The sequence below is a fragment of the Scyliorhinus torazame genome, chromosome 15 (assembly GCF_047496885.1).
Source record: "Scyliorhinus torazame isolate Kashiwa2021f chromosome 15, sScyTor2.1, whole genome shotgun sequence".
Lineage (NCBI taxonomy): Eukaryota > Metazoa > Chordata > Chondrichthyes > Carcharhiniformes > Scyliorhinidae > Scyliorhinus > Scyliorhinus torazame.
The window spans coordinates 28,278,309-28,304,958 of NC_092721.1; the positions used below are offsets into that span (position 1 = coordinate 28,278,309).

General features: G+C 46.2%; 1 long non-coding RNA gene across 1 annotated transcript in view; it reads right to left on the reverse strand.

The window, feature by feature from the left end:
* The window catches only part of LOC140391373 (uncharacterized), a 79,457-nt gene extending 54,204 nt beyond the window's left edge, over nucleotides 1-25,253 (reverse strand). The window contains exon 1 of the long non-coding RNA XR_011935021.1: nucleotides 25,221-25,253. This is a non-coding gene — a long non-coding RNA (uncharacterized lncRNA). The remainder of the gene's footprint in view (nucleotides 1-25,220) is intronic.
* Nucleotides 25,254-26,650: the final 1,397 nt, after the last annotated feature.

The window sequence follows — 26,650 nt, forward strand, 5'->3', positions numbered from 1 at the left end:
GACTCCCGTCAGTTTGCGGAAATAGTTGCTCTGTTCAGCAACCATTTTGACCCAAAACCATCGCTAATCATTCACCGTTTTCATTTCCACATGTTTTCCCAATACCTGGGTGAAACCTGTAACTGAATTTCTGGGCCATTTACGAAAACTCGACGAGATCTGTGAATTTGGCCCAACATTATCCAAGGCACTCAGAGATCGTTTAGTTTGCAGAATCCAAGATGGGGCAACTCAAGAACGTTTGTTGGGTGCAACAGGATGCGGAGTACCTCTTTCCCATACTGTTGTTCCAGACTCCCGCCATTGGTGGCGCAATCTGGGAGACCAGGACCGAAGGCAACACTTTTCTGCCGTCAGACACTGTGCTTCCTGTACACCAGAGACCCCTGATGCACAGGACGAACACGGCGATACCAGAAGAAGCTAGCGGCGCAGACTCCGGCATGAAAATACATCTATCCAACAACACCACCCCGATGACTGTCCCAGAGGGCGGACGCACTTCGTCAACAACCAGCCAGAGGGGACCCACTGCCTTTACTGCATTTCGCCGCCACAGGTGGTGCCTATCCAAGTGACGGTCACGATCAACGGTTTCCCAATACGAAGGAAACTTAATACCGGAGCCATGTTTTTTGTGATTAGCCACTGCACGTGTGACCATATTCACTCAAGACAGACGCGTTTTGATGTTACGAGATATCAATGCTCGGCTAGCGACACACACCGGGGAGCCACCAGAGGTCGCGAGCACCCCGTAGAATACGGGGCTCAGTCAGCAAACTTACCACTGGTAAGAGGTTGAATGTCTTGTCAAGAGGAAAAAGGAAGCGTGTGTAAGGATGAGAAAACAAGGTTCAGTTGGGTCGCTTGAGGGTTACAAGGTTGCAAGGAATGAGCTAAAAAAAGGGCTTCGGAGAGCTAGGAGGGGGCATGAGAAGTCCTTGGCGGGTCGGATCAGGGAAAACCCCAAGGCTTTTTACTCTTATGTCAGAAATAAAAGAATGACCAGGGTGAGGTTAGGGCTGGTTAAGGACAGTAGTGGGAACTTGTGCATGGAGTCAGAAGAAATAGAAGAGGCGTTGAATGAATACTTTTCTTCAGTGTTCACCAAGGATAGGGGCCATGTTTTTGAGGATGAGAGTGTGATACAGGCGGGTCGGCTGGAGGAGGTAGATGTTCTGAGGAAGGATGTATTAGCAATTTAGAAAAACCTTAGGGTCGACAAGTCCCCTGGGCCAGATGGGATATATCCAAGGATTCTTTGGGAGGTGAGGGATGAGATTGCAGAGCCTTTGGCTTTGATCTTTAGGTCCTCACTGTCCACGGGGATAGTGCCAGAGGACTGGAGAGTGGTGAATATTATTCTTCTGTTCAAGAAAGGGAATAGGAATGACCCAGGTAATTATAGTCGGTTAGTCTTACTTCGGTGGTCGGTAAGTTAATGGAAAAGGTCCTGAAGGATATGATTTATGACCATTTGGAAAGATGCAGCTTAATCCGGGATAGTCAACACTGATTCGTGAAGGGTAAGTCTTGCCTCACAAATTTGATTGAATTCTTTGAGGAGGTAACTAAGTATGTAGATGAAGGTAGAGCAGTTGATGTCGTATACATGGATTTTAGTAAGGCGTTTGATAAGGTTCCCCATGGTCAGCTTATGAAGAAAGTAAGGAGGCGTAGGATAGAGGGAAATTTGGCCAATTGGATAAGTAACTGGCTATCACATAGAAGACAGAGGGTGGTGGTGGATGGAAAATTTTCAGACTGGAGACCAGTTACCAGCGGTGTACCACAAGGATCAGTGCTGGGTCCTCTGCTATTTGTGATTTTTATCAATTACTTGGAGGAGGGGGCTGAAGGGTGGGTCAGTAAATTTGCTGATGACACCAAGATTGGTGGAGTAGTGGATGAGGTGGAAGGTTGTTGTAGGCTGCAAAGAGACATTGATAGGATTCAGAGCTGGGCTGAAAAATGGCAGATGGAGTTTAACCCTGATAACTGCAATGTGATTCATTTTGGTAGAAAAAAATCTGAATGCGGATTACAGGGTCAACGGCAGGGTTCTGAAGAATGTGGAGGAACAGAGAGATCTTGTGGTTCATGTTCACAGATCTCTGAAGGTTGGATAGAGCCGTGAAGAACGCCTATAGTGTGTTAGCGTTTATTAACAGGGGCTCACGTTTAAGAGCCGCGGGGTTATGCTGCAACTGTACATGACCCTGGTGAGACCACATTTGGAGTATTGTGTGCAGTTCTGGTCACCTCACTATAGGAAGGATGTGGACGTATTGGATAGGGTGCAAAGGAGATTACCAGGATGCTGCCTGGTTTGCAGGATAGGTCTTATGAGGAAAGGTTGAGGGAGCTAGGGCTTTTCTCTTTGGAGCGGAGGAGGATGAGAGCCGATTTAATAGAGGTTTATAAGATGATGAGGGGGATAGATAGAGTGGACGTTCAGAGACTATTTCCTCAGCTGCATGTAGCTGTTACAAGGGGGCATAACTATAAGGTTCAGGGTGGAAGATATAGGAGGGATGTCCGAGGTAGGCTCTTTACTCAGAGAGTGGTTAGGGTGTGGAATGGGCTGCCTGCTGTGATAGTGGAGTCGGCCACTTTAGGTACCTTTAAGCAGTTATTGGATAGGCACATGGAGCACACCAGAATGACAGGGAGTGGGACAGCTTGATCTTGGTTTCGGACAATGCTCGGCACAACATCGAGGGCCGAAGGGCCTGTTCTGTGCTGTTCTGTTCTATGTTCTAGTGGTGAAAGATTCAGGCCCAGATTTGCTGGGACGTGACTGGCTGAAACTTCTCCGGGCAGATTGGCAGTACATTTGCCGGCTGTACCTCAACATGCTGGATGAGGTAGTGGCATGTTTCCCTGGGGTATTCCAGGAAAGTCTCAGTACCATCCGCGGGGCCTTCGCCAAGATATAAGTGGATCCAGAGCCAAACCATGCTATTTTCGGGCCCACCCCATTCCCTACACTCTGAAACTAAAAGTTGATGCCGAATTGGATCGTTTGGAGAATTTGGGAATCATCCGCTCGGTGCAATTTGTGGATTGGGCTGCGCCAGTCGTACCGGTAATGAACCTGACAGTTCCGTCCGCCCCTGCGGAAATTATAAAATGACCATTAACCGAGCGTCCTGTCTGGATTGTTCCCCAGTTCCCAAGATTGAAGACAGTTACGCAAGGCTCAGCGGAAGAAGGACCTTCATAAGCTTGACAGGAACCACACTTATTTTCAATTACGCAGGCACCCATAGCGAAGGTTCCAACAGACCTCCGCTCGTTCTTGGACCTGAAAAACCATTACGGGAAGTTCATCCCAAACTTGACAACAGTGTTGGCCCTGCTAAGCTTGTTGTTAAAGAAGGGCCAGCGGTGGTTTCGGGACCCGCTGCAGCAGAGTGCTTTCGATGAAGTGAAACAATGACTGTTATCCTCACATGTGCTGACTCACTTCGACCCGTAGCAGCCTACATTGGTCACATGCGATGCCTTCCCCTATGGAATCGGGGCCGTCCTGGTGCACCAAATGGATAGCAGTACTGAGGTGCCCATTGCGTTCGCTTCACGCACTTTGGCGGCAACTGAGTGAAATTACTCAGGTAGAAAATTAAGATTTGGCAATTGTTTTCAGCGTATAACAGTTTAATCAGTATGTCTCTGGATATGTGTTCACAGCTTATACAGATCATAAACCCCGATTCGGGTAATTCAAAGAGGATAAGGCAATTCCCCCAGTGGCGTCACCCGCATTCTGCGTTGGGCTCTTCTCCTGGCGATACATGAGTATGTTTTGGAACATTGCCCAGGGACAAAGATCCCTCACAGGGATGCCCTCAGCTGTCTCCCGCTGCCCATCAGCAAGCCAACGCCGACGGCATTGGACGATGTAGTCGTGACCTTATACTTTATGGATTTTTTGCCTGTGACGGCGGCCCAAGAAAAGGACGCAGACAGACCCTCTGCTGGCCAGGTGTGCCACATTATGCTGTAGGGGGCCCAACACCATACCCTCTTACATGACCTCATGGCTTTTACGACAAAAGTGGCAGAACTGAGCATGGTGGGCGGCATCAAGTTGTGTGGTTCCCGAGTGGTCATCCCCGAGTGTGGCCAGGGAGAAATTTTGCAAGACCTCCATGGCGAGCACCTAGGAGTCTCTAAAGTGAAAACGATGGCCCAAAGCGATGTGTGGTGGCCCGGCATAGACGCGGATATTGAGAAGTTGGCAAAACCGTGCACATGGTGCCAAGAATACTAAATGCTCCCCCCAGCAGCTCCACTTCACCCGTAGGAATGGCCGGGCCAGCCGTGGCCCCACCTCCCTGTAGACCTCGCGGGGCCTTGTCAGGGAGAGATGTGTCTGATGTGCATTCAAAATGAATGGATGTGTACCGTATGACGACGCCTACATCACGTAGAGGCTCAAGCAAACCTTTAGTGTTCATGGACTCCCCGAAGTACTTGTATCAGTCAATGGCACTGCTTTCACAAGTTCGAAGTTATGGATTTTCTGAAACAAAATGGGGTCCGCCATGTCCATACCACACATTATCATCCATTCGTTGCGGGCGATGCTGTTTACGTCCGGAATTTTACAGACGTGGATTCTGGATTCCAGGAATGAGAATAAAACAGTCCAGCCAGGTTTCGTATTCGGTGTGGGTATAAGGTAAACACGCCAACCGACCCATGGACCATCTTCCGGGGAGGTCACAGGACTTGGAGTTGGACATTGAAATTTTACATGCGGAAATCGAAACAGGTGACTGTCAGGCAAGGGGCAGGGGAACAGCCCAGGTGTTCGACCAGAAAAATGACTCTCCCTGGTCCCTTATACCCCTCCAGACATGGAATGGAGGACACTGGATAGACACCCTAAATGAAGATGGCAAAGGATTTCCCCCCTCCTGTCGAAATGGATGACGTATCAGACTTTAGGGGGAGGGTTGTTATAACCAAACAGAAGGCTCAGTGATCTAACCTCAGAATTCCTATGGCCTCACCTGAGTACGATCTGTGCAGCTGAGTGGGGCGGAGCTACCCCATATTAATCCTAGGACAGCTGGGACATAAATACCCTAGCCCGGGTATGGACTGAGTGGGAGACCCTTCAGGGAGCAAGAGGTGTAAATAGTAAGGAGAATAAATCAAAACTTTTCTGCAGCCATCGCTTCCGACTAGTCACTTGCCTGAGACTTTACAGCCTCCTTCTGCATTGTTGGGATTCTACGAGATTCCATGGCTGTTGTTACAAGAGCAGGTCAGAGGTCAGTCCAAAGATGTGGAGGTCATGTGGATTGACTATGCTAAATGGCCCCTTAGAGTCCAAATATGTGTCGATTAGGTAGGGTTACAGGGGAAAGGTGGGGAATCGGGCCTAGGTAGGGTACTCTTTCAGAGGGTCAGTGAAGATTCGATGGGCTGAATAGCCTCCTTTTGCGCTCTATGGATTCTGTGAATCCTACGACGAGTAACTCACCTGCTGACTCCCCAAAGCCTGTCCACCATCTGCAAGAAGTCTTACACTGTGCTCACCCCAGTCCAACGCCGGCATCTCCACATCACCATCTGCAAGGCACCAGGAATACTCTCCACTTGCCTGGATGACTGCAAAGCTCGACACCATCCAGAACAAAGCAGCCCGCTTGATTGGCACCTCATCTACAAACATTCACTCTCCCATCGTCACCTCCAACAGGTGTGAGGAGCTGATGGACATCCACATTATTAATATTTAGGGAAATTTCCTCTGCCACGTCCATTCTTCTCTCTTTATGCTGGGCCAAACATGTCCCAGAGTTGTTTCCTAATTGCTCTTCTATCTTTCCCATAAAACTCACCTTCTCCTCTCTTGTCTTCACTTCCGCTTAATTGGTAACTGTGCAAATCTCCTTTCTGCACACAAGTTTGCCTGTACTATAAATGACTCCGTCTTCTCAGAAACTACCCTCTTTCTTTCAAAACTGACATCATCACACCCCCTTCTCAGAAAAGAAAACAGCCTCAATTCTTTGGACCTTGCAACCTGCCACCCTATTTAGCTTTAATTTACAAAGTTCTTTTGCAAGGTTGTTGAATGTATTGTCCTACCTTGAACCTGTGCCCATCTTTCCTGCACTTCTGTATTTGAATCGCTCCAATCCAAAGGACAAGCATCGGATTTGTAGGACTGTGGAGTTTCACAGAGGTAGAGGTCATGGGGAGAGAGGTGTAGGGGGTTGCCAACAAGGGCCGCAGTGTGGCTCTCAGTTGAGTTCCGATCGCTGTGTCCCTCGATCAGGCACTGAGTGCCTTTGGTCAACTACCCTGGATGTGACAAGTTGGCCATATGGTTTTAGTTGTTGTGGAAGCGACATGGCCACAGGCTCGCCTGCAGCTGGGTTAATGCTAGCGGCAACGGGATGAAGCCTGACGTGGTCATGAATTAATGATCACTTCAAGGCCGGCAATGGATCAGTCATGATCACATTGAATGGGGGGGGGGGGGGGGGGGCTGCTGGCCTACTCTTGCTTCTATTTCTTGTGTTGTGTTCTTGTTTATTAGCACAAGAAATCCCAGTGCTGGGGATGTTGCTGTGCTTTGTCTATTACAGGCACAAGTTCTCCTTTGATCTCAGTGGGAGATCCAAAAATCCCAAGATTCTGAAAATAGGCAGTTAGCTCCGCTGGAGAATTGAATGGCAATATTAACACTTTAAAAATAAACAAGATGATCCCTCTTGTAATACGGCAGACAAAGGAATGTCATTCATGGTGTAATGTGTCTGTGTGCACAGATGGATAATAATACGTTTCAAGCTTAATATATTTTTAGCAAACTACTGAAAGCAAATACAAGTCAGCTACTAGTTTGGTAAATTGTTACCTGCTATTTCAGATCATTAACTCAGACAATTCTTGAGATCCAAGTCCAAAATAGGTCATTGGAGTCGGTCCACACCCAAACAAATTATTCACCAGAATCTCAGTTGACAAAGAAAGTATTCAATGGTCTGCACATCTGTACTGGCATCTATCTGTCTGTCTAACAACGGCTTAGCAGTTTGCGTGAGTTCTTACGAGGGTGTGCCAAGAATTTGTGAACTCAGCATGTTTAATTCGCAAGTTTATCCATTGTTTTGTAATTCTGCCACCTGGAATTAATCTCGACCGTCACTGAACTGTGGTGTTCTCTTATATAACAACGTTACAGTAGCCAGATGTGAAAACGTACCCACATTAACCCAAGAAGGTGTAAATCAATCTGCTGGTGTCTTTGTCAGATAGATTGTCAAGGCATCTTCAGAACTATCCTCAAAGTATGTTTTGGGGCAATTCGCTCCATTGGATTTCCTGTGTGGTTTGTACTATTATGGCAACAGACTAGCGACTTATTCCAGGAAACCTAACTATTAAAAAAGTCTGCACCACTAATAATAATAATAATAATCTTTATTGTCACAAGTAGGCTTATATTAACACTGCAATGAAGTTACTGTGAAAAGCCCCCAGTCGCCACATTCTGGCCCCTGTTCGGGTACATGGAGGGAGAATTCAGAATGTCCAAATTACCTAACAAACACGACTTTCAGGACTTGTGGGAGGAAAGTGGAGCACCCGGAAGAAACCCATGCAGACATGGATAGTGACCCAAGCTGGGAATAGAACTGGGACCCTGGCGCTGAGAAGCAACAGTGCTAACCCCTGTGCTCTTTAACTGAACACGTCATCCCATCTCGCGTTCCCTCACCAGTCACAGAAGGTGGGCCGGACAGCACATTAGATCTACCTGAGGCAGGATTTCTAATTAAAGGGACACCAGTCATGGGTTGCAACAGTTCACAGGGACAGTCCACACAAAACAAATTAATTATTCACCATGAATGGAAGAGATCTGGGAAAGCTTCTCTCAGCTGAATTTCCTGCTGTGGGAACTTTGTAGTCGGGGTTGGGGTGAAGAGGTAAGTGGCCGAGGAAGAGAGCAGCAGGAGTGCGGTCCCATCAACCTGAAGAGAGTACACCATGAAGATCTGGCTCCTCTGGTGGGTAGGAAACGTGAACCGTGTAAAGCCTAAATGTGCCAAGCCCCGTTCTCTGAATTTCCTACGTAAGAGTCCTTCCTGTTTATTCCCTTATTTCTCCTTTCTTTTATTTTGCCGCCTTTATTTTTGATCCAGTGATGATTAATGAACATGTATCTTTAAGTCAGGCACCAGAATTTAGAGGTTACCAGAGAGAATATTAGTTTCAGCTGGTTTTGCCATGTGAGAGTACATTTAAGAAATGTGTGTTTAAGAAATGTACCTTTAAGAAATGGGTGTTTATCAGTGATGTCAGAGTGTGGGTGGAGCTGGGCTGTCTGTCAGCTTTTTACATTTTGTTTTAGGCTGCTTGCTGCAGGGTGTGTTCTAGTTTCGATTTCAGTGTTGGAGCTGAAGCAAGACCAAGCAGGTGTACTGCTGTTCTCTCTGCCATCAAAAGACTATCTCTTGATTATTTGGTGAATTCAGAATTTTAAATGTTCTCAGTAGTGAATGTAAACCTAATGTGCTTCTGTTAAAAGGTGTTTCTTTTGTCTTCTGGATGTTGTTAGGGAAGTTATTAAGAATTACTTAGTGTTGTATTCTTTGGGGGTTGTGTTTAAATTAATGGTTGCTAAAATGTTCACTATGTTTTAAAAAGGTTAACTTGAGTTCATACAATAAATATTGTTTTGCTTTAGAAAAATACTTTTCCATTTCTGCTGTACCACACCTGTAGAGTGGGCAGTGTGCTCCCCATACCATAAATCTATTCAAAGTTGTGGGTCAGATGAACTCCATCACACACTTTGGGATTCTCTAAACCCTGGCCCATAACAAATTAGGGACTCATCCGGGATAAAAGTCTATCTATTGGATTGGCTTTGTGACCTTAAAGACAGTGAGGGGTGAGCATATTGTGGTTGCTTTTCAGGTGTGGTAATAATCTTTATTGTCACAAGTAGGCCTATATTAAAACTGCAATGAAGTTACTGTGAAGTTTAGTTTAAGTAAGGAGTGTGTTGTGGACAATGGCTCTTTCAGAGACTCTGAAGATTTTGGGGGTGGAGACGATCACACGCAGTACCTTACGGACAGAGACTAAAAGCAGACTGTTAGATTTGGCAAAAACATTGCAGTTAACATTACCTGACAAAATGCGAAAAGATGAGGTCATTATGGCAGTGGCAAAGCCTTTAAAGTTGCCCGAGATACAGTTTGACTCATTGGAAATGGCAAAAATTCAGTTACAAATTAAACAAATGGAACATAAGAAAGAATTAAAGCAGCTTGAATACAAAAGAGAGGAAAAAGAGAGAGAAGAAGGAAAACAGAAAGAATAGCCCAAGCAGAACAAAAAGAAAGAGAAAGGGAGATACAGATCAGGGAAAAAAATAAAGAGAGTGAGTTTGAATTCAGAAAATGGCCTTAAAAATTACATTTAAAATTGGCAAAGTAAAGGGAAACATACAGTTGGCGGATAGGGATGAGGATAGTGAGAAAGAGCGGCATAGTCGAAGGCTTGGTGGGAATCTATTTAAATATGTCCAAGCATTGCCAAGGTATAACAAGAGGGAGGTAGAAGCGTTTTTCATTTCATTTGAGAAATGAGCTGAACAATGAAATGAAAATGAAATGAAAATCGCTTATTGTCACAAGTAGACTTCAAATGAAGTTACTGTGAAAAGCCCCTAGTCGCCACATTCCGGCACCTGTTCGGGGAGGCTGTTACGGGAATCGAACCGTGCTGCTGGCCTGCCTTGCTCTGCTTTCAAAGCCGGCGATTTAGCCCTGTGCTAAACAGCCCCTGTTTGATGAAATGAAATGGCCACAGGACATGTGGGTATTACTGATTCACACAAAGCTGATAGGTAGGGCTAGTGAAGTGTTTGCATCACTACCGGAGGAGGTATCTGGGTCGTATGAGGAGGTGACAAAATTCATCTTGGATACATATGAACTAGTGCCTGAAGCCTACAGACAAAAGTTTAGAAATTTAAGGAACGAATTTGGTCAAACATACATGGAGTTTGAAAGGCTCAAACAGAGTAATTTTGATAGGTGAATAAAGGCTTTAAAAATAGACCAAACGTATGAAGCTCTCGGAGAAATTATGCTTTTGGAGGAGTTTAAAAATTCAATTCTGGATGTAGTGAGAACTCATGTGGAAGAGCAGAAGGTTAAAACTGCCAGATTCGCAGCAGAAATGGCAGATGATTATGAATTAGTTCGTAAATCAAAGCTTGGTTTCCGACATCAGTTTCAGCCTGTGAGGGATAGAAAGTGGTAAAGGTAAAGGTGATCTGATGGGCGATAATAAGGAGAGTGTACCTCAGATTAAAAAAGAAATCCAGGAGAGTGAAAAAGAAATAAAAAATTTCAAATGTTTTCACTGTAATAAACTAGGCCATGTAAAGTCACAGTGTTGGTGGTTGAAGAAAAGCACTGGGGAGGCTGATGTGGTAAAACAGGATGAGACAGTGGGGTTTATTAGAATGGTAAAGAAAATCCCAAGTGAAGCGAAGGAGCTGCAAAAGATTGTACAGCCTGATCAAGAGATGATTGATAAGAAGGTGCCAGATCTCTTTAAAGAATTTACTTGTGTGGGTAAAGTTTACTCATGTGTATCAGGAGGAGCAGGTAAATAAGTCACAATTTTAAGAGATATGGGAGATAGTCAATCTTTAATGGTAAGAGATGAGGAGTTATGAAGTTTGGGTAGAATGTTGCCAGAAAAGGTGGTAATATGTGGAATTCAGGGTGAGAGGAGTAGTGTTCAACTAGATAAGGTAAGGTTGGAAAGTCCAGTGAAGAGTGGTGAAGTGGTAGTAGGAGTAATAGAGAAACTATCTTGTCCAGGAATACAGCTTATCTTGGGTAATGATATAGCTGGATCGCAGGTGGGAGTGATGCCTACTGTGGCTGATAAGCCAGTGGAAAATCAGACAACAGAAGTGTTGAAGGACGAATATCCTGGGATTTTTCCAGATTGTGTAGTAACAAGGTCGCAAAGTCACAGATTAAGACGAGAGGTGAAATCAAAGAGTGAAGATGACGTTGAAGTGCAATTATCCGAAATGATTTTTGATCAGATGGTTGAAAAAGAACAAGAACAGGTGGAGGATGAGATGGATATTTTTAGTTCAGGAAAATTGGCGGAGTTACAGCAAAAAGATATAGAAATAAAACGGATGTATCAGAAAGCATAAGCGGAAGAGGAATCTGAGTGTATACCAGAGTGTTATTACCGTAAAAGTGATGTTTTAATGAGAAAACGGAGACCTTTACATATGCAGACGGATGAAAAGTGGGCAGAAGTTCATCATGTAGTATGGCCGGTAGGGGACAGAAAGGAGGTGTTGAGAGTTGCACATGAAGTACCAGTGGGAGGTCATTTGGGGATAAGGAAAACTCAAGCTAAAATCCAGAAACATTTTTAGTGGCCTGGACCACATAAAGATGTAGTTAAATTTTGACTATGATGTCACACATGTCAAGTGATAGGGAAACTACTAGGTTTCCAGAGGCCATTCCACTACGTAATACTATAGCTAATAAGATTGTGGAGGATTACTTAAATTTTTTACTCACTATGGACTACCCACAGAAATACAATCGGATCAAGGATCAAATTTTACCTCAAGGTTATTCAAAGAAGTTATGGATATCTTGGGGATAAAACAATTTAAATCAACTGCGTACCATCCAAAATCACAGGGAGCATTATAAAAGTGGCATCAGACATTAAAGACAATGTTGAGGGCTTATTGTCAAGATTATCCAGAGGATTGGGATAAAGGAATTCCATTCGTACCCATACCACAATCTATTAAAAGTTGTGGGTCAGGTGAACTCCATGATGTACTTTGGGGTTCTTTAAACCCTGGCCCATAACAGTTTGAACAGGAGGCTTCAGGCTTGTTGGCACCAGAGAGAGAGTTTGGGCTGGACTCGGTTTGATTGATTGGCTGGTGGCCAATGAATGGGCCCAAACGGCTATACTCTGCCTAGTCACCGGTGGTGATTGGATCCTATCACAGTGGAATGCTTTTCAGAGTCCCAAGGAGTTTTATTTTGATTCCTGGCAGCTTAGAGACAAGATTCTACTCTCTTCCCTCATCTTAGGCTCATTGTGCCTAAGACAGCACCTTGTTCAGTGTTTCTGCTAATGCTAGTTCTAGCCTTGTTGAAGTTTGACATTTATTTCTGCTCCTGGTTTTTACTACAAATTGAACCTGATTCATTTTGCTTTAACTATTGCGGTTCCTGATTCCATTATAATGATTCATTTCCTTTGGTGTAGTTGCATTCCTTTTTAAAGGGTAACTGCATGGGAAAGACATAGTGGGTCTTTGTATCCTTTAATATGGAAGTGACTTTTTACGATAGGGAAAGACTTATGACTTCCAATGTAGGTTGTTTCATGTTATTAATTGCGACTTAAAAGCTGTGCCAATGAGTTTCCAATGATAATGATGGCTTCTTAAGCATTGTTAGTATGTCTTTTATAGCTGTGGCTAAATTTGTTTGAGGGATATGAGCTGCAAACCTATTTGGAATACAAACAGAAAATGCTGGAAATATATGTCCAGCAGAATCTATGGAGGAAGAAATAGCTTTGAGTCGAATATGATTCTCCTTCAGAAACTGGTGAAGAAGAGGGATGATCGACTCGAAACATTAACTCTATTTCTCAATGCACAGATGCTGCCAGATGCTGTTGGGTATTTTCTGTTTTTATTATAGATTTCCAGCATCCACAATATTTTGCTTTTAACTTATTTGGAATTTGGGTCTCCCAAGATTTGATGTGAATGTGCGAAACGAAGAACGAAACCTTTGGAGCTTCAATGCTACAATTTTCACCACAATCCAGGTCTGGAATATTTCTCGATTTGCCTCCTTTTGGGCAGTTTGGGGGAACAGAAATAAGATGGCTATCGCCTCAACTATACCAGTAATAACTTGAACAAGGGCTGTTCCTTCTGGGAGGCTTTCCGCTGCTTTCAGTGGATAAAGTGGGCATGACTATAATAATCTTTATTATTGTCACAAGTAGGCTTACATTAACGCTGCAATGATGTTCCTGTGAAAATCCGCTAGTTGCCGCACTCTGGCACCTGTTCGTGTACACTGAGGGAGAATTCAGAATGTCCAATTCTCCTAACAAGCTCGTCTTTCGGGACTTGTAGGAGGAAACCATGGCACCCGGAAGACGCCTACGCTGACACGGAAGAACGTGCAGACTCCGCACAGACGGCAACCCAAGCCGGGAATCGAACCTGGGGCCCTGGAGCTATGAAGCAACTGTATCCACCCAAGTAAAATTTAAGTCCCAGACCTGGCTCTAGTTATCGTTGGGCTACATTCGCGTCGGCTGCAATTGCTTTTTCGGCTGTGGTTCAGTCGGTAACTCTCTTCCTTCTCGTCCACAAGTCTGAGCAATCTAGGATGATGATCTAGGTTGACAGCACAGTGCACACTGATGAGGTGCTGCACCAACTATTGGATGAGATATTAAACTGGGATCCGATTTGCGGCGGGATTCTACGATCCCCCGCTGTGCCGGAGAATCGCCAGGGGACGGCGTGAATCGCCGGGGGACGGCGTGAATCCCGGCCCCGGCAGCTGCCGAAATCTCCAGCGCCGGGATTTTGGCAGGGGCGGGGAGTGCGTTGCGCCGGTCGGCAGCCGCTGGCAGCAGCCCCCGTGGCGATTCTCCAGCCCGCGATGGGCCGAGTGGCCGCCCGTTTTAGGCTGGTCCCGCCGGCGTAAATTAGACCTGGTACTTACCGGCGGGACCTGGCTCTGTGGGCGGCCTCGGGGGGGCGCGGGGGATTTGGCCCCGGGAGGGTGCCCCCACGGTTGCCTGGCCCGCGATCGGGGCCCACTAATCCGCGGGTGGGCCTGCGCCGTGGGGGGCACTCTTTCCCGCCGCACTGGCTTCTGTGGACCTTCGCCATGGCTGATGTGGAGACGAACCCCCCTGCGCATGCGCTGGGATGACGCCAGCACATGCTGGCGCTCCCGCACATGCACCAACTCGCGCCGGATGGCGGAGGCCCTTTCGGCACCGGTTGCCGTGTTGCCAAGCCCCTTCCGCGCTGGTTGGCACAGCGCCAACCCCGCCGGCACCGGCCTAGCCCCTGAACGTGCGGAGGATTCCGGGTGGCCCGGCGCCGGAGTGGTTCACGCCACACCTCGGCGCCAGGACCGCCCGCCCCGCCGGGTAGGGGAGAATCCCGCCCCTGGTGTTTCAGGCCGCACCATTTTGTAGAAAAGTTGGAGTTATTTCTGATACACTGGTCAATATTTATCACTCAATCAATGCCGCAGCATCGGATTATCTATTAAAATAATGACTACATTTCAAAAAAAGTACTTCACTGACTGAAAAATGCTTTGAAATGTGAAGGGTGCTATATAAATGCAAGTCTTTCTTTTGACATTATTGCCAGTAGGAACTGCAGAGATGTCCTTGAAGTGATACCACACTGAGGGATCGATTTTCTTGTACGGAGCTCGAGGTTGGTGTAACTTCGTCTGAATGTGGATTTTCATTATTTTGTGTTGAGGATATTCTGTTGAGGCCAAAGCTCCTTTGTTTGGTCAACTCTACACCTGGGATTTTCCACTCCTCCCTCTCCCCCGTGGCATGTTTTCCGGTGGCAGAGGAAGCTTCCTTTTGATCGCTGGCCGGATTTTTCGGTCACATCGAGGTCGATGCTGTTTTGCTTTGCTTGCCCGCCTCGCTGCCAGGGAACCCGTCACAGGGGCTCGTCTTTGGCAAGACCAGAAGATTCGTTTGACGGGTTGGGAAATCTATTTTATGTTTGCAGGAGAGTGGATGGAGAGATGTATGAGGTTAGAGTGACACCACTGGTGTACGTTCCCAACATGTGGATACCCACTCACAAGCACTTGCATGCAAGGAAGGTCTCACTTAAATTTGTCTGTGGATTAGTGTCTTGGAAGGCTGTGCCACAGCAGAGGGCAATTGGAGCATCCGCCCACTGCAGCCCACAGGGCTGGTTTAGCTCAGTAGGCTAGACAGCTGGTTTGTGATGGTGAACAATCCAGCAGCGCAAATTCAATTCCCATACCAGCTGAGAATTGTGAATTCTCCCTCCATGTACTCGAACAGCGCCGGAGGGGCTTTTCACAGTAACTTCATTGCAATGTTAATGTAAGCCTACTTGTGACAATAAAGATTACTTATTTATTTATAACGTCCACCAGGAAACCAGGTACAAATCAAAGCCTCAGCAACCCTGAATTTGTTCATTATATGATCTGTCTTTCGGGGAACAAAACGTTCATTGATACTCTGTTCAGTAAACTTTATCATTTACACTTAATTACAATGTTACAGAATTAATGGTCAATGACATGGAGGGGAACTTCCAGGTGATGGTGTTCCCATGTGTCTGCTTCCCCTGTCTTTCTACATGGTGGTGGCCAAAGGTTTGGAAGGTGCTGCCTAAGGAGCCTTGGAGTTACTGCACTGTTGCTACTGTGCGATGGTGGAGGGATTGTGTGTTTGTGGAAGGGGTGTTGATCAAGCCGGCTGCTTTGCCCTGGATCGTGTTGAGCTTCTTGAGTGTTGTTGGAGCTTCACTTATCCAGGCAAACAGAGAGTATTCTATCACACTCCTGACTTGTGCCTTGTAGGTGGTGGAGAAGCTTTGGGGATTAAGGGGCGAGTTTCTTACCACAGGATTCCGAGCTTCTGATCTGCTCTTGTAGCCACAGTGCTTATATGGCTAGTCCAATTCAGTTTCTGGCAACCCACAGAATATTGATAGTCAGGGATCAAGCGATGGTAATGCTATTGAATGTCAAGGGGTGATGATTAGATTTTCCCTTGTTTGAGATAATCATTGCCTGGCATTTGCGTGAGGCAAATACTACTTACCTCTTGTCAGCCCAAGTCTAGATATTGTTGTGGTCTTGCTGCATTTGGGCATGAACTGCTCCAGTCTTGGAGGAGCTATAATGGTGCTGAACATTGTTCAGTCTTCAGTGAACGTCTCCATTTCTGGCTTTGTGATTTAAGGAAGGTCATTGATGAAGCACCTGAAGATGGTTAGGTTGAGGACATTGTCCTAAGGGACTCCTGCTGTGATATCATGGAGCTGAGATAATTGACCTCAAATGTGTCATAATATACATCAGTATATCATGGTGCAGATACACACACACACACTGATGGACATGCAGTGGGACCAATCAGCATACACAACACCGCAGCCAATCACCAGTGAGAGCACACGCACTATAAAGACAGGGGACAGGAGAGTTCCCGCTCATTCTAGTAGCAACCAGCTCGGAGCACAGAGCTCACAGCCTGCAACACAGACATTCACCATGTGCTGAGTGCATCACCTGGTTAGGACTAGGCAAGGGTCAACAGTTAAAGCTGGTATTGCATTTACCCACAGTTCAAGTATGTTACTATAGTTAACCTTCTAATAAAATAGAGTTGCACCACTTCCAGTGTTGGTGACCTGTTTGTGATCCAGAACACCCAACACATCATGGTACAAGGAGTAGTTGCATACTAGCACTTCTGAGACCCACCTGCAACTAATCAGCATTCCGGCATCCTGAAGTATGGAGAACATCAACCCGCCGCCGCCGCTCTGCATCACCGGCACCTCAGCGTACAGTGACAACCAGCAACGATACCCAAGCAAGATGTTCAAGATCCGGGTTCCGCAGCAGCTCCAGTGCCACGGCGATCTCCGTGAAAACTGGCGGGCATTCCGGCAAAAGTTTGAAATCTTCCTGTTGGCAGCCGAACTAGAAGACCTGGCCGATCCTGAAAAAACAGAGCTTCTCCTCACCATCGCCGGTGCCAGAGCAGAAGAAATCTTTTTAAAAATTCAAGTTCTCCAAGGGGCAAAACAGGAGCGACTTCCAGGCAGTCCTGGTCAAATTCGGCAAATACTGTGAGGAAAACACACTCCAACCAGCAAGGAAAGGTAAGAGAAGCGCCAGTACTCATCTCGAGGCTGAAATCCCGGAGCAGAGAATGATTTTGGTCGGCGGCCATCTTTCTAAAGGGACTGCACTTGCGCAGTTGCGCGACGCCACACATGCGCAATCACGAAAACGGCCATCAGTAAAGGAACCGTGATCTGTGCATGTGCAAACGCCTCCTATGTGCTACGTCACGCGCGTCATGACGTCAGAGGCGCCGGACCACGCCCATTTTCAGGGGAAACATCCCAAATCAAAGAAAAACTATTTTAAAGCTGTAAAACAACCTTCCTTCACCTGGAATGACAGCACAATGCCTCAAATTGAACCAGGAAATGACATAAACCTCCGAAGAACCCTGCAACAAGCAGTTACCTACGCCCAAACCGAGTCCGATTCTGACTTCCCGCAGACCAGTGACACCGAGGACCCGAAGGAGCCTTTTCGAGTCGCTGTTATATCAATGAACCGGCTGTCCCCGAATCAAAACCACCAGCCGCTGTCGGTGCACAGCATTGATCCAGACGATGAGTGGTGGTCAACCGATCCCAGATACGATTCCGCCTGGACACTGGTGCTTCCGCTAATCTCCTAGCGTGGTCAGCCTTTCAGACCCGAGGGGTTAAACCAACCATTCTTCCGTCGACCTGCCAACTAGTGGACTACAATGGCAACATCATTCCTGCTACCGGTTCATGCCAACTCGAAGTGACGCACAACTCGCGAAAAGCCATGTTCCCTTCGAGATCGTGGGTTCTTCGAAGGACTCTGTGCTAGGCGCACAGTCGTGCAAACTCCTAAACCTCGTTCAATGAGTACACTCTCTCTCTCTCCAGAGGACACGTCTGCCTTCCAGGATGCGGACTCAATGCTATCATCGACCAGCACCGCGACGTTTTCGAAGGCATGGGCACGCTTTCATACACTTACAAAATCCTGCTCAAACAAGACGCCATGCCTGTGGTTCATGCACCTCGCAGAGTCCCAGCACCCCTCAAGGACCGCCTCAAGCAGCAGCTGCAGGACCTCCAGGACCAAGGAGTGCTCTCCAGAGTGGCGGAACCAACCCACAGGGTCAGTTCCAAGGTGTGCGTCAAGAAGCCCTCCGGCGATCTCCGGATCTGCATTGACCCAAAGGATCTGAATCACAACATAATGAGGAGCCCATTACCCTATCCCCAAGCGCAAGATGGCTCGGGCCAACATCTTCACCAAACTTGACGCCTCGAAAGGTTTCTGGCAAATTCAACGAGCCAGGTCCAGCAGAAAGCTGTGTACCTTTAATACCCCGTTTGGCAGATACTGCTACAACAGGATGCCATTTGGGATTATATCGGCATCAGAAGTATTCCACAGGATCATGGAGCAAATAATGGAGGGCATTGAGGGTGTGCGTGTCTATGTTGACGACATCATCATTTGGTCCACCACCCCGCAGGAGCATATCAGTCGCCTCCAGCGCATTTTCAAACGAATACGGGATCAAGGCCTTCGCCTCAACAGAACCAAATGTTCCTTCGGCCAGACGGAACTCAAGATCCTAGGGGACCACATCTCCTGGTTGGGTGTGCGGCCGGATGCGGACAAGGTGGCAACCATCACGGCCATGCAGAAGCCAGCGGATAAGAAGGCGGTCCTCCGATTTTTGGGCATGGTCAACCTCCTGGGGAAGTTCATCCCCAACCTCGCGTCCCATACCACAGCTCTCCGGAACCTGGTCAGGAAGACGACAGATTTCCAATGGCTTCCCACCCACGAGCGCGAATGGGAGGAGCTTAAGACCAAGCTTACCACGGCCCCGGTATTGGCATTTTTTGATCCCACGAAGCAAACAAAAATTTCAACGGATGCCAGCCAATCCGACATTGGGGCGGTGCTCCTGCAACGCGATGAGGCCTCATCATGGGCCCCCGTTGCATATGCATCACGTGTCATGACCCCCAGGTGGCCTTCACGGCCTCCAATCTGCTGGCCACGGATAAACGCCTTATCCACCATCGCCGCGAGACTGTGGCTGATCCCCTTCTACAGCGTGTCATGCGCCACATGACAGACGGGTGGCTCAAGGGCCAATGCCCGCAGTTCTACAATATCAGAGATGATCTGGCAGTAGTCGATGGTGTCCTCCTGAAGCTGGACCGCATCGTGATCCCGCACATCATGCGCCAGCTCATTTTGGAACAGCTACACGGGGGCCATCTTGGCATGGAGAGGTGCCGACGGAGGGCCCGAGAGGCTGTGTACTGACCTGGCATCAATGAGGACATCGCCAACACAGTGCTCAACTGCCCTACCTGTCAGCGGTTCCAGCCGGCCCAACCACGTGAGACCCTACAGCACCATGAGTTGGTCACATCCCCTTGGTCTAAGGTAGGCGTTGACCTGTTCCATGCGCTCGGCAGGGACTATGTTCTGATTGTAGACTATTTTTCGAATTACCCGGAGGTCGTGCGCCTGCACAACATCACATCATCGGCGGTCATCCTTGCCTGCAAGGAGACCTTTGCTCGTCACGGCATCCCACTCACTGTGATGTCGGACAATGGCCCCTGCTTCGTGAACCAGGAATGGCCCAACTTCGCCAGCAGGTACAACTTTGTGCATGTGACATCCATTTCCCTGCACCCCCAATCCAATGGCAAAGCGGAAAACGGCGTCCACATCGTCAAACAGCTCCTCTGCAAGGCTGCCGATGCAGGATCCGACTTCTACCTTGCCTTGCTGGCCTATCGTTCGGCCCCACTCTCCACGGGCCTGTCGCCAGCCCAGCTGCTCATGGGTTGCACCCTCAGGACCACGGTGCCGTCCATTCACGTCCCAGACCTCGACCACGTTCCGGTCCTTCAGCGGATGCAACAGCCTCGTGCACAACACAAGGCGGCGCATGATGCTCGGGCGACTGATCTCCCTGCTCTGGCGCCGGATGACAACGTCCGCATCCATCTTCCGGAGGGTGGCTGGTCTGCAACTGCTGTGGTTCTTCGGCAGGTGTCTTCACGCTCTTTCCTGGATCGTCTGCCAGATGGTTCCATTCGCCACCTTAATCGGCGTGCCCTTCGTCTCGTTCCACGCTCGCTACGTGATCCTCCACCGGTGTCACGCTCTCCTGTTGTCCCCAACCTGGACTATGTGGAGATTCCGAATACTCTGCATCCTTCTCACTCAGCCATGGCCCAGCCCGATCCTCAGCCGGTGGCTCCTGACCCACCCTTGAGGCGGTCAACCAGAATTCGTCACCCACCTCAGAGACTTGACTTATGAGTTTTACGATGTTGGACTCTTTGATCTGTTCTGGTATCCTGTTTCATCGTTCCAGTAGTTTGTATATAATGTTCATTTCGTTGTTGGTGTGACACCCTATTTCTCGGCACCAGGCACCTTCCCGTGTAAATATATTAGCCTCATGTACACAGTCATGTAAATAACACGCACACACATAGTCAGGCACATTCACTACACAATATTTATTGTCACGCAGGCACATGTTCTTTATATAAAAGGGATGTCATAATATACACCAGTATATCATGGTGCAGACACGCACACACACACTGATGGACATGCAATGGGACCAATCAGCATACACAACACCGCAGCCAATCACCAGTGAGAGCACACGCACTATAAAGACAGGGGACAGGAGAGTTCCCGCTCATTCTAGTAGCAGCCAGCTCGGAGCACAGGGCTCACAGCCTGCAACACAGACATTCACCATGTGCTGAGTGCATCACCTGGTTAGGATTAGGCAAGAGTCAACAGTTAAAGCTGGTATTGCATTAACCCACAGTTCAAGTATGTTAATATAGTTAACCTTATAATAAAATAGAGTTCACAGTGTTGGTGACCTGTTTGTGATCCAGAACACTCAACACGTCACAATGACCATAACCAATTTCCTTTGTATCAGGTATGACTCCAACCGGGGCAGTACGGTGCTACAGTGGTTAGCATTGCTGCCTACCACCCTGAGAACCTGGGTTTGAATCGCGGACCTGGGTCACTGTCCGTGTGGAGTTTGCACATTCTCCCCGTGTCTGTGTGGGTTTCACCCCCAAAACCCAAAAGATGTGCAGGATCGGTGGACTGGCCACGATAAATTGCCCTTTAATTAGAAAAAAAAATAATTGGGTACTCCAAATTTAAAAAAAAAGTTATAACTCCAACCAGGGGAGGGTTCCCTCCCCCGATTCCCATTGACTCCAGTATAGCTGGAGCTCCTTGAGGCCACACTCAATCAAATGCTGTTTTGATGTCAAGGGCAGTCATTCTCACCACACCTCTAATTCAGCTCTTTTGTCCATGTTTGAACCAAGGTCAGGAGCTGAGTCACCCTGGCGGAACCCGGAAGGAGCGCCAGTGAGCAGGTTATTGCTGAGCTAGTTGCATTTGACCCCCTTCCATCACCTTACTAATGATTGAATGTAAACTGTTAGGGTGGTAATTGGCCAGGTTGGATTTATCTTGCTGTTTGTAGAAGGACATACCTGGGCAATTTTGACATTACCGGGTAGTTGCCAGTGTTGTAACTGCACTGGATCAGCTTGGCTCGGGGGTGTGGCGGGTTCTAGAGAAAAAATCTTCAGTATTATCGTCGGAATATTGTCAGAACCCATAGGTGTTGCAATATCCAGTGCCTTCAACCATATCTTGACATCACGTGGGGTGAATCGAGTTGGCTGAAGACTGGCATCTGTGATGCTGGGGCCTTTGGAGGGAGGCTGCGATGGTTCATCCAATCAACACTTCTGGCTAAGATTGTTGCGAATGCTTCAGTCTTGTCTTTTTGCACTGCTGCGTTGGGCTCCACCATCATTGAGACTGGGGTTACTTGTGAAATGTCTTCCTCCAGTGAGTTGTTTGATTGTCCACCACCATTCACATCTGGGCGTGGCAGGACTGCAAATCTACAATGGGTAGTTGCAGTTGGCATGGCAGCCACAACAATAACCATTGAGGAAACTGTACGCCAGATGGCAGAATATTTTCTCTTCTTAGTCTCTGAATCTTTGAGGTTGGAAGACAAACAGATCTCTTTGAAGGCTTCAGAGAGCCAAAGTAAATTATTTAATCTGTTCTTTCTGCTGATTAGTGAGTTATCACACACAGGTCAATGTCTTTGTCCTTGTCTCGGCCTTCCTGAATGGCTGAGCATGTTTGTCAAAGCAGCTAGGGTGAGGATGAGCAAACAATAGGATACCTGGCATTCAACAGGTTTCTTTGAGGGATTTAGTAGTACAAGACAAGGATTAGCTTATGCTCCTGGGTTTAGCACCAGGCTTTTACCTCTGAACCTGCCTCTGAATGGACAAATCTGGGCCAGAAGACAAAATTTCAAAATGCTTCTCAAGCGGTGGAGCATTTGCGTCAAATCTTCATTGCTAGATATGTAGGCCGCATGTCTCAAATACTATCAGATTGCATCAATCGGAATGTCCCTTTTGCTGTTCACAATGGGCAAGGAACAGATCGTACCCAACTAGCTCATGCTTGCAAAACTCAAAACGCAGTGAGTACACATTAGATGTAATTCAGTTATTGAACAATATCTGTGCTAAATATTTTACCAACAACCAATTAAATATTGTCAGTCAGGTTTGCAATGTGGTGCATTTATACAAACTGGAAGCAAAGAGCCTGGTCTTTGTAGACAGAAAGAACGTGTGCACACATTGCTCCTGTTTCAGCTCAACAAAATGAGTGGCAGCCTTCGCAGGTTCATTCCCCAGGGCAATAGGTTGACCAAGCAGAGTCAAGCTGCTGAGTTTACATGTTCAAACAATGTTTAGCAATTAACTGTCAGTCACCATTAACTGTGCATTCTCCATGGCAACGTCTCTACCAATCAGAGTCCATTTGCCAACCAATCAGCCATAAGACCATAAGACATAGGAGTGGAAGTAAGGCCATTCAGCCCATCGAGTCCACTCCACCATTCAATCATGGCTGATTTCAACTCCATTTACCCGCTCTCTCTCCATAGCCCTTAATTCCTCGAGAAATCAAGAATTTATCAACTTCTGTCTTAAAGACATTCAACGTCCCGGCCTTCACTGCCCTCTGTGGCAATGAATTCCACAGACCCACCACTCTGGCTGAAGAAATTTCTCCTCATCTCTGTTCTAAAGTGACTCCCTTTTATTCTAATGCTGTGCCCCCGGGTCCTAGTCTCCCCTGCTAATGGAAACAACTTCCCTACATCCACCCTATCTAAGCCATTCATTATCTTGTAAGTTTCTATTAGATCTCCCCTCAACCTCCTAAACTCCAATGAATATAATCCCAGGATCCTCAGACGTTCATCGTATGTTAGGCCTACCATTCCTGGGATAATCCGTGTGAATCTCTTCTCATGCAGTATGAAGTTGTTATTTCCCCTCGTATTGGTACTCTTATAACAGTTCTGATGAGTGCAAGATGAAAAGCTTCAACAAAATGTATTTTTTTCAGCAATACTCAACTTCTGTGCTACCAAACAACTGTTAATGGGTTAAACCTTAAATAACCAAAAATGTGTCACTTTGATGCCATATTCGGATTTCTGTGGCTAATATTTGATGAGACCAACCTAGAACAAAGTGTAACTATATTGAATAGTATTATTGTGAATAAGGAGGAACAGTACAACACTGCAGTGAAAAACTGTCTTACTTCTTAAAAATCCCTCTTAAACATAACGTAATGAATATGAGCTAGCCCCAACTTGAGGTTTATAATCAGAGGCTCGATCTAAACAGTCTGCTTAAAATGTGATATTTTGCAATGGATTTGTCGCGCACTCACCCAGCCAGCAGTAATGTAGCAGTAGTGAACCCAATAATAGATAAGCTATTTCCTTTTGCTATCTCACTAACTTTTGGGAGAAATTGCTGTGGAATATGGTTGATATACTTTGACAAATAATGATGCCATGTGTTTAAAAACCCCACTGATGTTAAATGTGAGGGTAACCCAAAACCCAGACGGGTTACTCGGAATATTGGTTCTTCAGTGTGTATATTTACCATTTAGGATCATGTAAGAAAAGATATGCCAACCATGGAAGGATAGTCTAGTCATTTTGTGATCAACTAGTAAAGACTATTTATTGACTTAAAAAAAAACACATGACAAGATGGACTATAATACACTACCACAATGCACTTAATTACACGAATGGCCATGCACACGTGGTATTACGTGAAGTTACCCCTTTGTTCTCAACTTTGTTCCTGAACACTGAGACGCCCCTTGTTCCAAACTAACATCCAACATTATATAACTCCATGAGATAAATCAAGCAGATAATTGCCACGCACAGGGTATTTGACCAAATTTAGGGAAAATGTCTTCAGTTTTAGCAAAGGCGTGATCTTCTCATAAGTTTTGAATTTTAACTGGCTGCGCTTTCTGCAATAAGTTGTTTTCAGGGGAGACTATTTTCTGCAGCGAGGTGTGGCTGTGATGGTGGCTGCATGAACAGTATCCCTTTCTCTAGTTATTGTGCAATGGATGTATCATTTTGTTCCCTTTGATGTTACCCACCCTAGTGGATCCAGCTTTTAAGCATATTATCTCTCCACTTCTATACCTCATTGTTTACCCATGAGACATAGGTCAACACAAGCTTTTCTCACTCTTATGTTCATTTGCATATCAAAACCCCCTTCAGACACCTGCCCTCATCAATGCTCTTTTCATTTTATTCCAGTTTCATTTCTTATCTTAATTTTCCCCAAGTCTTAGTACATGCATTCATCTTAACTTTCCCAATGACACTGATTAAAGTTTTGATGACTGCTTTGAAAATAAAGCCGAAGAAATCCGTGTTTTAGTTGAATTAATATATATTGTACTGCCCATGTTAAGGCCAAAAGTCACATCATTAATACACCGACCGAGATGATCAATGATCATTGCTTAGTGGCATTCAAAATTGTTCTTATCAGATAACTTTGGGATTCAGCCTTAGTAAATGCTCTAAGCTTCATAAAAATTAAAGAACCTTGAACAAGAATAGTGCAGAAGAATGTGAAAAATACCTTTTCCAAAATTTTGAATGACTACATTGTTTCAGGTGGTGTACAACTCAACTAGTGCCAAGGTACAAGATCATATATAGCTTTAAACTCAAAAAGCCAAAGCAGCAATTTCCTACAAGACTGTTAGACAGAGCCAAGAGGCAAAATACATCAATACTTGAAACGTGCCAGCACAAGTGATTAAAATAAGATGGAGTACCATAGTTGCGGCTGTATGTGCAGAGACTGTATGAACGCACCCACCCCTCATTGATTTCTGGTCTGGTGTTAGTAAAAGCTCCCTGCCGTGTTAATTTATAACATAAATGAATCACATGTTATTTTTTCACTGCAGCTATTGAAAAGTGCCACGGCCTTCTGATATTAAAGTCCAGTAATGCTAACTCACCTTCCTGATGTTCCGACTCACAGTCCCTTTCGAAAATAAAATGAGTAAGCACATTGTATTTACTTTCTTTTCATGAGGTGACCTTGGTGCAGTTTGGAGATTTCTAGCAGAAGGCAAACTGAGCGCTTGACGCTAAAGCAATAAATTGTGAACAATCAATAAAATAAACAGTGAAAGAACAGGATCAGAAATCTTAGCTGCCATGCATTGCTATTGCAAAGAAAATCCTAAATCTCAGCTTGGTTTATGGAGTCTGTTTCATAACATGCCCTTGCTGTTCAGAGAATGGAAGGGAAGGTATTCGGCCAAGCTTGCTCGTGCCCCACACCCTGATATTGCCATACCTACACGAAAAAGCAGGTGAATAGGTACTATTAGAATGAAAATACAGACTGCTTTTCTTCCACCAAGGGTGCAGAAGCAAATTGAGGCACCCCATCACAATCATTCCCAGGATCAACAAATTCTCCACGGAACGGGATTGAATTGGAATGGGTGCAACAGGCAGCGTTTCCGCCCAATAATGCAACTCTAATTCTCCTTTGCGTGGATCGAAATGAGAGTAACCCAGCATTCTGAATCATCAATTCTTATTTGGCTCCTCTTAGTGTCAAGAGCTTGAGTCAAGTAATGACTTAACAATGGCATACAATGAAGATTAAAGAAGCTTGAATAAAATAAAGAATGAAGAGTGGGATGCAAAAGGAATTGATGAGAGTTCAGCAGTCTGAGGTGGTTTTGCTACGCAAATTTACTCAGTAGCAAAGTAAATAGATATTTGCTTGAGTGAAGTGGGGAACAATAGAAGCACAACATTTTAGCTGTTGAAACTGCAGAAGAGATGAGTTCAAAGTGAAGCCATGAGAAGACAGTTCACACGTACATGCTGGTCGGGCCTTATATTGGCTCTCCAGTTTCACGAGCCTCTGCACCATCCTTAATTGGTCAGTGGGCCTGCCCTATGGACACTAATTGACCAATGTGGGGAAAGTTACAGGTCGTTCCCTCTACAGTGTGGAATTCTGACACCCATTTGAGCCCGATGGCGGGATCCTGAAGCCCATGGGGAAAATTGTGCCTCTGATCTGTAATTTTTTCATTCCTTCTCTCTCATTTTTTTCCACTCCTTCTTTATCTGTTACTCTCCCCTCCATCACTATCACAGATTTGCAGTGTTATCCCTGGATCTCCTTTGTCTTTGACATTTTGCCTACATTCTCTGCATTTTCCCCGTATTACGT